A 12937-nucleotide genomic window follows, 5' to 3' on the forward strand; every position below is an offset into this window, starting at 1 on the left:
GGCAACCCCGGTGGCGCAGCGGTTTAGCACCGCCTGCAGCCCAGGGTGTGATCCTGGAGACAGGGGATTGAGTCCTTACATCAGGCTCCTTGCATGGAGCCTGCTTCTCCCTCTGCCTGTGTCTCTGCCTCCCTCTCTCTTTCTCTGTGTGTGTGTGTGTTTCTCATGAATAAATAAATAAATTAATTAAAAAAAAAAGATTATACAAAAGACAAGTGTAATCAGACCAGAGAGGACAAGAGTTCAAGGTGCAAGGCTCATTTCAGAGTGGGGAGTAGGATGACTTCTATGTTGACTATAAGGAAGAAATATATTCTTTCATACAATCCCACAATTTCTTATCTACAATTCCAAAATTCAAAGGGCTCTGAAAATCAGGAATTTGTTTTCTCTTAAATCAATTGACTGCAAAATTTACCTGATCTTAACTCATTTGGTGATGAAATGGGATTAAAATAATGTGAGGCTATTTATAGATTTTATCATATTTGTTGTGGCTATCTATACTTTTTGCTGTAGAAATACAGTAAAAGACTTTAATTGTAGAGTCTGCTCCAGATCATGCAAGGGGTGTAATATAACATATAATATTTATAAAGTAACACTTTTCTCACATCTGAAAACCTCTGAATTCCAAAAAACATATGACCACATAGGTTTTGAGTAACAGAGGATGGTCAGGCTCAAAAGAAATCAATAACTGTATGGGAATAACAAATATCAAATAAAAGGGGGGAGGTTTGAGGGGAAAAGAAAGAAAGACATCAATGTATTGACAATACTTTATTTAGAAACTGAGTAGTGGTCACATATGTATTTTTTATATTAATTTATGATCTTTTTCTTCCATGGAGGTAATAGGTGATAATGACAAAATAGGTGTTGGTGATAAAAATCCAGCAAAAAGAAAACTTAAAAATAGTGATATAGTCATATTGGAAGTGTATGGAAAGAAGAGATGAGCAGGTTGTTCAAATGTGCTAAGTTTTTTTTTTTTTTTTTTTTTGGTCACAACAGAAAGACAACAATAAATATATTTTCATAAACCAAAGAGTTGTACATGCATATTATTCAGAGATATGGAAATAATATAATAAACAACAAAATTAAATACAAGTCATTGCTTTTAGAAATTAGGATTGAGAATGGGTGAACAGTATTGCCTTTAATCATTCTTATATATCACTTTAATGGTAACTTTAAAAATCAATGAACATTGATGTATTTCAAAGATCACATGGACTTGTTAGGTTTTGTTGTTTTTGTAAAACACAATTCTGCACTTTTATAATAAAAGGAAATTTATTAGAAAGTCATCAAGGTTTAAGGAAAATTGTTATTTTAGGAATAAAATGTAGTGAATATGAAATTACTATATAATCTGTGTATCCATATATATATATATTTATATATATATTTACCTAGAAAACATTATATTTACAAACAAAAGACAAACTGCTCCCATTTAATAAAATATAAACTCCTTCAATGTATGCTTTGTTATTCTTTTTGCTTTGTTATTTTTTATGAAACTTAGATACATACCACTAAATATTACTACAAACATACATAAATAATATTAGCATAAAGCCTATTGGTGATGGGTACATCTTTCTGATTGTTGTTATTCTTGGTGTCCTTTTCCATTATAATCAGGAATCATTAAGCTTCTTCCAAATCATCACTTCCAGAGTTTGTTGTTCTCTTGCTCAAAAATCCTTCCAGAATTATCACTAATTTGACATTATATTTCAGGAACCCTCTATATTATACTTTCAGAAAGGATTTGTAAACAAGATTAGGTATCATACTATTCTTCATTGTGCCTCTGGGCACATTGTTATTTTTCTCCTTTACGCCTTGCTACTTAATATGTATGACCTAGAATATCTATTTCCCTCCATTCTTGTTATCCAAAAACTCCAAGGCCCAGCTCAGATGCATTGCTCACAATGCATTTCTTGACCACACTAAAAATTTTCTTTGGAGGTTTTCTCAAATTTAAAATGAGAGAAGAAAATTTGATTTGGTCTCTGAGGTCCATGCCCAGGAGTACTCCCAGTTACATAAGTGTCAGAGGACAGTTATGAGGTATCATTTATTGGCTCATTCATTCATTCGTTCAATCAGTCAACTTGGCTCATTCATTCATTCGTTCAATCAGTCAACAAATATCTCAGGAGTATGTGCCAGGAGTAACACTATTTCACTTTTCAGGTTTCTACTAAGAAAAGTAGAATATGCTTCATGGTGGAAACAGCCAAACATTATTACTAGTATCAGATCATTGATAGATCACAGATCATAAAAATAGAAAATATTTTGGTTTTAAAACAAATTTCTTTATTTATTGAGAAAGAGTGAGCATGAGGGGGAGAGAGTGGAGAGAGAGAGGAAGAAGTAGACTCCCACTGAGCAGGGAGCCAGCCTGCCCAGAACCCATGAGATCATGACCTGAGCCAAAGGCAGCCACTTAACCAATTGAGCCACCCAGATGCCCCATAAATATTTTAGTTTTAATTAAAATTAAATTTTAGTGTTAGCTAAAACATGTTTTAACTATTATGTAACAGAAGATGAGATGCAGTGCATTGAAACTAAGGACTGCAGATCTCAGAAAAGGAAGAGGTGCATTTGGACCATGGGCATAGACTTGTTCCTTCCTAATCAAGTTTTTCCTTGTCTGGAGAATTTTTAATTTTATATGAAAACTATTATCTTAAAATTTTCAGTGTATAGTACAGTATTGTTAACTATAGACACAATGTGCATGGCAAATCTCTGGAATTCAATCACCTTGCATAACTGAACCCTTATACCCATTGAATATGTTCTGAGCCTGAGCAAAAATTTATGTCATCAAAAAGGTTAATTATTAAAAACAAAGAGCATTTTTAGTGTTCTGGAAAAATTTCTTCCTAGTAATTACATTCAGTATTAGTTGTGAACATTGTAGAAAAATACATTTATTCTTTTACCTATGAATTATACAATGGATAGTACTATCTTGGCTATCTCTGTATCTCTCATAGTATTTGCTTGGGAACAGTACACTATATATGTTAATTACTCAGTGACTTCTTTCCTAATAGAAGGAGGTAAAAGAAATAAAATATTCCTCTTCTATATCTTGAGGTCCATACTCCAAACCTGACTCCAATTCCTATAATCACTCATTAAAACAAGTATACTGATAAAGAAATTTGAAATTATCATAAATAATTTTTAAATATCTAAGAGATATGGTCTTTTTGGGGGAGAGAATAGCCACTCTAATTCAGCTTTCTCTTTTCCTCTGAATAATTTATGCATTTGGCCTTTCTCTTCAATATTTAAAGAATGACAATAATATTCTTGTTCTTTAATATAAGTAAGTTTGAACAAACTAGTGGCTTTATTTTCATGACTAAAAAACAAAACACTGTGTGTAAGCATATTTCTAGCTTTAGTTCATCTTGGTAAATGCCTTAATTTTAACCCTGTGAATACAAGAATATGCCAAACCTTAACATTAGTCTTCACATTACCATTCATAGATAGATGATAGATAAATAGATAGAAAAGTAGAAAGATTGATAGATACACAAGTAATAGATACATAGATGAAAGGAAGGAATGAACTAATGACTATCATTCAATCCCCCTATCATTTCCATGGTTCCTTCTTTGTTATAGTACTTCATTGTCCCCATGCATCAGCTTTCCTTTAGTGTTTTCAAAGAATTCTTAATATTTTTTTTGCTTTTTTGTCTTCCCTATTTTGCTATTTCATCCACAGGATATTATCTAACCCTTATTTTCTCCTGGTTATGTATCAGAGCACTCACCTTTGGAATAAATCCATTTCCTTTTCTAATACAGCTAATCTAGAGCAATTTCTCTTTTTTTTTTCAAAATTTTACAATCTCAATGCCTACATATCTTATTTTTAAGGAATGCTTGAAAGAATTATTTTAACGCAAGAAGCTATATAAAATAAGATCTCATGACAATTATATATCTATGGGTTAAATTTACTCCTACTCATACAGTTCTATATAATGTATGAGTACATTATATACAAAATGTGTATTTTGTATATAAGTGTACAAAAGTGCAGATAGATTATCATGTAGCATCTGATGGCTGCCCTTATGCTGCAAAGTGTGTTTTCAGAAATAATTTCCTGCCACATTCCTGACTGTATTTGCAGCCTGAGCTGATCCCCTTCCCTGCTGTTCTCTGATCTGCCCCTGGGTTACAAACAGCCCCAACAGACAGACTGGCTCATGCTACCTGCTGCTCAGACACAGATTAACTCACTACCAGCCATATGGGCTAGCGACTTCATAAATTCCTCTCCTTTTGCTTTTGGCTCTTAGGAAAGTTAATGGACAGTTTTCTGGTGGAGAGAAAAACAACCTGGTGGCGTGCAGGCTGGGCAGTAATCACCTGCACCCGACACAACTGGCACCTCCATCTGCCTTTCGGCAGCTATTTGTGTGAAGAGAACAGATTACTGCTTTCCGTGCTACTCCTGGCCTGTTGGCCCCGGCCATTTGCCTTAATTAGGAAGTCAAATGATTAAATACCGAATTTATATTTATATTATTTACGATAATGACTGAATGCATTTATTGTTTAAAAGGGTCTCAAAATGTTTCTAGAGTTAAAAGAAATAAAAGTCTTTTTGATCTATTGACAAGTATAATCTAACACCTATGCTGATTTTTAAATGTTATAAATATATGTTTGAACAAACAATGTAATGAAATTTTAAGATGATAGTCTGTAGGTTTTCTAGTCTGGGTTCATCATGATTTAGTTCCTTTTCTGTGCCTTAATCCCCTCTGAAATATCTGAGTTGGTGAAGGTAAACTGTAACAAAGCATAATCATGAAACGTTATCATTTAAGCATAAAACACCATTGTTAAATATTGACTTTTTTGGAACTCAAAAACAAAGTTTACTGAGGAAGCTATTCTAAATCTTAAAAATATTAAGTATTTTTCACAAGCAAGAGATGAATAACCCAGTCATAATGTTAATAAATCCAGGTGGTTTGCATTGTATCAATCTTCTGCTGATCTTGATCCCTGCCCCCACAAATTAGCCTTTTTGTTCATTTTACAGATAGAATAATAGAAATCAAATCATTGGCTTTAGAATTAAGAACTGATTAAAAATGGAATTTCATAAAATTTTTTTCCTCTGGTAGAGGTATAGCTTTCTCAAACTTTTGATAACATAATTTTGATAAGCTGAGGTATTTGATTAATATTTAGTGTTTTGTGAAGGTGATAATTTGGAAGTGATATTTATAAATAAGTTATTTTTCAGAGTTATCATTCCTTCATTAAATCTCTCATTTCCTTTATGCTTAATAATTCCTTGAATGAATTAAAAAAGAATAAACATTCTGTTTTGTTATTAAAATAATCTGTCAGCTTGAATGTCTTTTACATGAACATATATAAAATTAATACATAATTTTATATATGCGAACTATTTTTTGTATGTTTTATTTTATCTTTTATTTGAATAAGCTGGCTATAAAGGCTTTGTGGAAGTAATGTTAATTTGATACTGATTTCCATGGACAAAACAATATTATAATATCAAAACATTATTATAATTTTGTTATATTAGATGTATGATTTTACCTATGTTATATGTGTAGTACAATGTTTGTTAAATTATATGCATGCTGTGTGTGTGTGTGTGTGTGTGTGACAGTGCATTTTTGGCCAGGTACACAGTACTTTAAAAAGACTGGTATGTACTCAAAACCAATCATGTACTGTGTCTAATGAAAATGTATTTTACTATTCTCTCTACTCTTTATTTTTAAATATTTAATAAAGATGGGAAGCACACCTTAATTGACTTGGTGTACTACTGTCTATCACAACCTCAGATTATTAATTAGGATACAAATCTTCAATTGTTAAATGATTAAATGGGAGCAACCAGAATAAAAGACACTTGAGGGTCATCTATAATATGAGGGGTTATTACGCTTACCTGGCACATTAGAAATTGGAACAAGTGAATAAATTAGTGAGAGAATAAATGAACTGAAAATGCTTGTTAAAGACAGACCATGGTGAATTACATGAACAATAATCTGAGCTAAAATTTATTGGGTCCAGTATTTATTTTAAACTATATGATATATTCACTAAATTGCAAAGAGAAGTCATTGGCTAAAATTTGATATTGATCACTGACTATATATTATTTTAAGCAATCTTAATATTCAAAAATAACCTACAACTTCTCTCTTTGAAAAGACAAACACAGGCCCAAAATGGTATCACTTAAGCCAACCCATCAAATCTGGATTTAATACCTAACCTCATTGCAGTTTCAACCTCCTGCAAAAATGTAGTCTCAACTAGTCACTCAGGAATTTTCTGATCAGCATCAATGAGGTCATGTGTCACATGGCCCTTTGCATCTCGCAAAGGAAGATGAGGTAATCTGCATAAAAAGGGCCCTGCTCTTTCCTATGATCTTGCCTGAAACAAGCCTTTGTTTCTTCTACTCATAACTTCTTGCCCCACCTTTCCTCTTATAAAAACCTTCCATTTTGTAAGTTCCTTGGAGCTCCCCTCCACTTGCTGAATGGGATACTTTCCAATTCATGAATCACTCAATAAAACCAATTAGATCTTCAAATTTGCTCAACTGAATTTTGGTTTTTAAATATTATGTATATAATATACATATGTATTTAAAATAGTAAATTTACATATAATTTTCTACTGGTTTGTTTCTCTGGAGAATCTGACTAATGCAAGCTTATAATTACCCCAAAGCTGGAATGACCAGCCACATGTTAGTTCTGAGAAAAGCAAAGTGAGGTTATTAAGAATTCAGTTATTGTTCTCTGTCTAAAAATTTAGTGATGGGGAGCCTGGGTGGTGCAGTTGGTTTCCAACTTTTGGGTTTTGCTCAGGGTTCTGAGATCGAACCTTGGATTGGGCCCTGTGCTCAGTGTGGAATCTGCATAAGATTCTCTCTGCCTCTTCTGCTCATGCTCTCTCTCTCAAATAAAATAAATAAATCTCTAAAATAAAAATAAAAATAAAAATTTTAGTGATCTATCACTTACATTTGGCTAGTTGTCTGTTGGTTCTCAAGGCACTTTTACTTTGGTTTATTAACTAATTCTTTAGGCTAAAAAACACTGTCTTTTCTGATTGAAATGAGAAGCTCAAAACACTTTCTGTTTGGAAACCTTTTCTCAATTTCCAGCAGATTTCTCCTGCTGCAGCATCACCTTCTCATTCTTGCGAACAGCTTGCTATGGAGCTGTCTACCCTAACAGGTTGCCCTAGAGCACAGTATTACAAGCTTCACAAACTGTCTCACCTGCATTTTTTGTGCCTCTTTTGTCTATGGACTTCCATGAAATTAGTACCAAGGAACTTGTAGTAGCCCAAGATTGGACCTCATTTTTGTGTGCCAAAGGAAAAAGCCAGATAACAACAATAGAGGATTTGAGTGTTTGTTCTTAATAACTACTCAGAAAAAAAAATGCTCAGAAATACTTAATAGTGGTGTGCGAACAAAGTCATAAAAACTTAACTGTTTTTATTTGGCCAAATGAATACTCCTATTTCAGCCCATCTTTGTCGTGATAAAAGAGCTCTTACATAAATCCTTAACTTGAGCTTTAAACATTTATGTGGGAAACTATGGATAGAAGGAGGGAAGACAGATTACATAAAATCACATAATATAAAACTTAAAAATGATTTTATTTATTTATTCATGAGAGACACAGAGAGAGGCACAGAGACATAGGCAGAGAGAGAAGTAGGCTCCCTGAGGGGAGCCAGATGTGAGACTTGATCCCAGGGCCCCAGGATCATGACCTGAGCCAAAGGTAGATGCTCAACCACTGAACCATCCAGGCATCCCAATACAAGACTCATGGTTCAAGAAAACACTATAATGAAAGACTTTCAATAATCAGCTCAGCTTAGGGTACTAGATGGGTTGGATACTTCCATGGGTAGATGGGGCTTGCTACTGAGGTCTCTAGTAGGTGAGGTTATTGACTATGCTCTGAAGGCAGGAGGGGTGTTCCTAACTGGGCTCCATATTCAAGTAGGGCTGTTGGCTGTGGTCAGGTAGAGTCATTTCCTGTGTACTTCATTCACTTCTAGTCACATCTGATCACAGACTACGTTCCCTCTTAGGGTAGTACCCCAATTGGACTCTGCTATTGGACAGGAGCAATGGGCTGAGCTCCACAATTGCTCCTGGTTAGATGGGGTCTCAGACAGTACTATGGCCTAAACTCTGTGTTCAGAAGGTGTGTGGGGCCACAGATTGGGCTTCATGATTAAGTTGACCTCTGGCCATGTTTCACAGCTGCACAAGGTCATTGGCTAGGCTCTCTGGTATAAAGGGGCCTTCAGCACCATCTTTCAGTTGGGTGGAGCTAGAGACCATGCCTGCACTCCCAAAGGGCTACTACCCAGACTCTCTCAATAAGTGGAGCCACAGTTTATGCTTCATAATTGCATAGAGTTACTGGCTGGGCTCCTCAACTGGGAGAGACAATAGGCTTTGTTCAGCAACCAAGCAAGACCATACCCTGGGTTCTAATACAGGGCAGTATCATAGGTTGGGCTCTGAGGCTACCCAGAGTCACTATTCAAGCTTTTTGGTTATGCAAGGCTGAGCATTTGGGTGGGGCTGCTGGCTTGGCTTTTTACTCAAGTGGGGCTATAGGATGGGTTCTGTGGCTGCCTGTGTTCTCTGGCCAGGCTTTCTGGTTGGGAAGTCCTAAAGATTATATTGAACAGTTGAGTGGGGCTGAAACTTTGCTTCCTTACCCAGGTAAGCTGTTGTATAGGCTCCACGGCTAATACAGCTTGTTCGTGAAGACTCGAATCAGACAGTACTATCAATCCAGCTGCCTGGCCAGATGGGGCCACCAGTTTGACTCCAGATGGGCAGATTCACTCTTGGGAATTGCTGCTGAAAGGAATGAGTTGGGCCAAGATCTGAGCCCTGGGTGCTATAAATCCATCCCCCTTCTTCGTCTCTATCTGATCCCCACTGGACAAACCATGTAGATTACCCCAGTGACCCAAATGGGGGGAAATTCAATGCTGGGGGAACTGGATGTTCACCCTGGGGCTCTCTTCTACCTTTGGAGAAACCATAGATTGAGGAGGGGCTTCTTGGTGCAGTGCTATGCTGGCTGGGGGAAGGATGATACTATCAGAGTATAGCCACATCTCTTACCCTTCTAATATGGTCCTTCTTAGTCTCTGTGGTCCAAGAAATGCTTCAGTCTCCTCTCCAGTTTCTGGGGTCTTCAGAGTAGTGTCTTATCTATGAGCAGTTGCTAGTTAATCTTAGGGGATCGAAGTCAGGAGAGACCTATGTTAACATCTTAATGATGTTACTCATCTCTCTGGAATTTCTATATGAATAATGGTTTATATGAAACAGTATGGTTTAACAGGGCTGTTTTCTTTATTCATGAGAGACACACAGAGAGAAGGCCAGAGAAAGAAGCAGGCTCCATGCAGGAAGTCCGAGTGGGACTGGGCTCTGTCCAATCCCCCTCACTTTGCAATCAATCCACCCTCACTCCAAACCCAAATAACCATTTTTTAAAAAAGATTTTTATTTATTTATTCATAAGAGACATAGAGAGAAGCAGAGACAGAGGCAGAGGGAGAAGCAGGCTCTGCGGGGAGCCTTATGTGGGATTTGATCCCCGGACTCCAAGATCACACCCTGGGATGAGGCAGGCACTAAACCGCTGAGCCACCCAGGCATCCCCTCATAGGGCTGTTTTCTAAAGAAGGACTATGAAAAGTGAATAATAGGTAGCCTGAATGTTGTTTCCTTGCTATTGATCTCCAAATTGTGCTGCATACTGATGAAGGAGGGCAAGACATTCTTGGATTGAAGATGCCCTCCTATCACTGAATATGGCACTGATTTTGGGGACAGGAATTGCTCATAGATAAGGCAGAGATTGGCATCCCAAGAAATAAATAGTGGTGAAATGTGGATCAATATTTAGTTCTCCGCTTTTTTTTTTTGATTCAGGCAAGCACTCTGGTATAATTATATAAAAAGAATCTTGTACTCAGAACTAGCTGCTAAGAATAAGTCAAAGAAAAATGTTTGATTTCATTGTAAAATTTAAATTAAAATTCCTTTCAGTCATTTCTGGATGAGTTGCTAGCCAACACACAAGTTCCTTAATTTTACTTTATTAGAAAGTTCTCTAATTTTCACCTAAACTTCTCCATGCCATTATCTAGGAATAATGCAGAATTCATTTTTTTCAAGTCCATACTAAGCATTCATCAAGATAGACAAAACAAATAAACAGAACAAACAAAACACAGAAAAAAATCAATACATTTCAAAAGTATGTTCTCTAATCAAAATTCAATTAGTTTAGAAGCAACAAAAGAAAAATTTTTTTAAAAAAATTTTGAAATGCAGAAATAAAAAATACAACATGTGAAACTAAATGAAACTGAAAATAAGCTAGAAAAAAAGAAAGGTAGAAATCCAATAAGCTATGCTTATGTGTTAAGAAGTTAGATGAAAAGCTTACTAAACTCAAAGTAATTAGAAGGGAAAAATAATAAAGAGCAGAAATTATTCAAATAGAACCTAGAAAAAATGGAAAAAATCAATCAAATGAAATCTGGGTTTTGTTTTTAAAAGAGATAGGAAATTTCAATATTTTCAGAGAGACTGATGAGGAAAATAGAGAAGCTCAGGTTACCAGTACTAGGAACGACTAATGTATATCATTAAAGATCCTCAGACATGAGAAAGATAGCAAGAAAAAATTATGAACATCTTTATGTCAATAAATTTTTTAAAAGATTTTATTTATTTATTCATGAGAGACACAGGGAGAGAGAGGCAGATACACAGGCAGAGGGAGAAGCAGGCTCCATGCAGGGAGCCCAATGTGGGACTCGATCCCAGGACTCCAGGATCAAGGCTGGGCCGAAGGCTGAGCCACCCAGGGATCCCCATGTCAATAGATTTGATAACTGCAATTAACTAAATATTTGTGTCCCCTCCAATTCATGTTGAAATCCTCATTCTCCAATGTAATATCATTAGGAAGTGGGTCCTTTAGGTGGTAGTCAGGTCATGAAGGTCAAGCCATTATGAATGGAATTATTGCCTTTATAGGAAGGATCTCAGAGAGTTCTTGCCCTCGCTTTCCATCATGTAAGAAGACCACAGTCTGCAAACCCTGAAGAGGGCTCTTGCTGGAACCCAACCATGCTGCTATTCTGATCTCAGACTTCCATCTTCTAGAACTATGAGAAATAAATGTATGTAACTATCCAGACTGGGGTAATTTGTCATAGTAACTTGAATTGACTAAGACAACAACTTAAATGAAATAGACAAATTCCATATATATATTATATGGAATATAATATATATAATATATAATATATAATATATAATATATAATATATATAATAAAAATTATATAATATATTATATATATAATATATATAATAAAAAAAATTTCTGGCCCAAGTGGCATCATTGGTGAATTCTATTAATCTTTTAAGGTATAAATAATACAAATCCTTCATAAGTTCTTTCAGAAAATGGAAGAGGAACAGAAATCTCCCAAGTCATCTTATGATACCAAAATGAGATAAAAACATTACCAGAGGGCAGCCACGGTGGCGCAGCGGTTTAGCGCCGCCTGCAGCCCAGGGCGTGATCCTGGAGACTTCGGATCGAGTCCCACATTGGGCTCTCTGTATGGAGCCTGCTTCTCCCTCTGCCTGTGTCTCCGCCTCTCATTCTCTCCCTGTGTCTCTATGAGTAAATAAATAAAGTCTTTAAAAAAAAAAATAAATAACCAGAAAAGAAAACTATAAACTAATATTTACAGTAAATAAATAAGTGAGATTTAACTCTAAAAATACAGACTTAACATTCAGAAATAAATCAATGTTATTTAAATATTGACAGAAAAAAAAGAGAAAAAAACATATGATCATATCAATATATGCAAGTATACTCTCATATATTTCCGGTGGAACTGTTAAATTATACAACAAGTTCAGAAAATAGTTTGGAAATTACTTATTAAGTTAGAAATACACATACTGGGGGGCACTTGGGTGGCTCAGTCAGGAAGTGTCTGACTCTTGATCTTGGCTCAGGTTGTGATCTCAGGGTTGTGAGATGAGCCTTGCATCAAGCTCTGCACAGGGCATGAGGCCTGCTTGGGATTCTCTCTCTCTCTCCCTTTCCGACTGCCCCTCCCTTACCTCCTGCGCACGTGTGCTGGCCACGTTCTCTCTCTCTCTAAAAAAAGAAAATCAAAGACAAAATTCACATACCATGAAACCTAGCAGTTCCATTCTTCGATTTTCACCAAAGAAAAAATTTTTAATAATTTCCTTCAAAGATCTATACATGAATGTACGTGGTACCTTTATTCATAATAGCCAAAACTGGAAATGACCAAATTTTAGAAGCCAAGTGAACAGCTAGGTAAATTGTAGTGTATACATAAGAGAATAGTATTCACCAGTGAAAATAAATGAACAATGAACTATTACTACATGGAACCAGATGCATGAATCACATATTACCCTGAGAAAAATAGCCAGGCACAGGGTATATATTGGAAAATTCTATTCATATATAATTCTAGAAAAGACAAAACTAATCTATTGCGATCAAAAGTAGATCAATGGTTATTTTGGGGGACACCTAGGTGGCTCAGCAGTTGAGCATCTGCCTTTGGCTCAGGTTGTGATCCTGGGGTCCTGGGATCAAGTCCCACATGAGGCTCCCCGCAGAGAGCCTGCTTCTCCCTCTGCCTCTGTCTCTGCCTCTCTCTATGTCTCTCATGAGTAAATAAATAAAAATATTTTAAAAAAATGGTTATTTGGGTTTGGAGTGAGGGTG

Source organism: Canis lupus, chromosome 31, assembly GCF_048164855.1.
Source record: "Canis lupus baileyi chromosome 31, mCanLup2.hap1, whole genome shotgun sequence".
In the NCBI taxonomy this organism is placed as follows: Eukaryota; Metazoa; Chordata; class Mammalia; order Carnivora; family Canidae; genus Canis; species Canis lupus.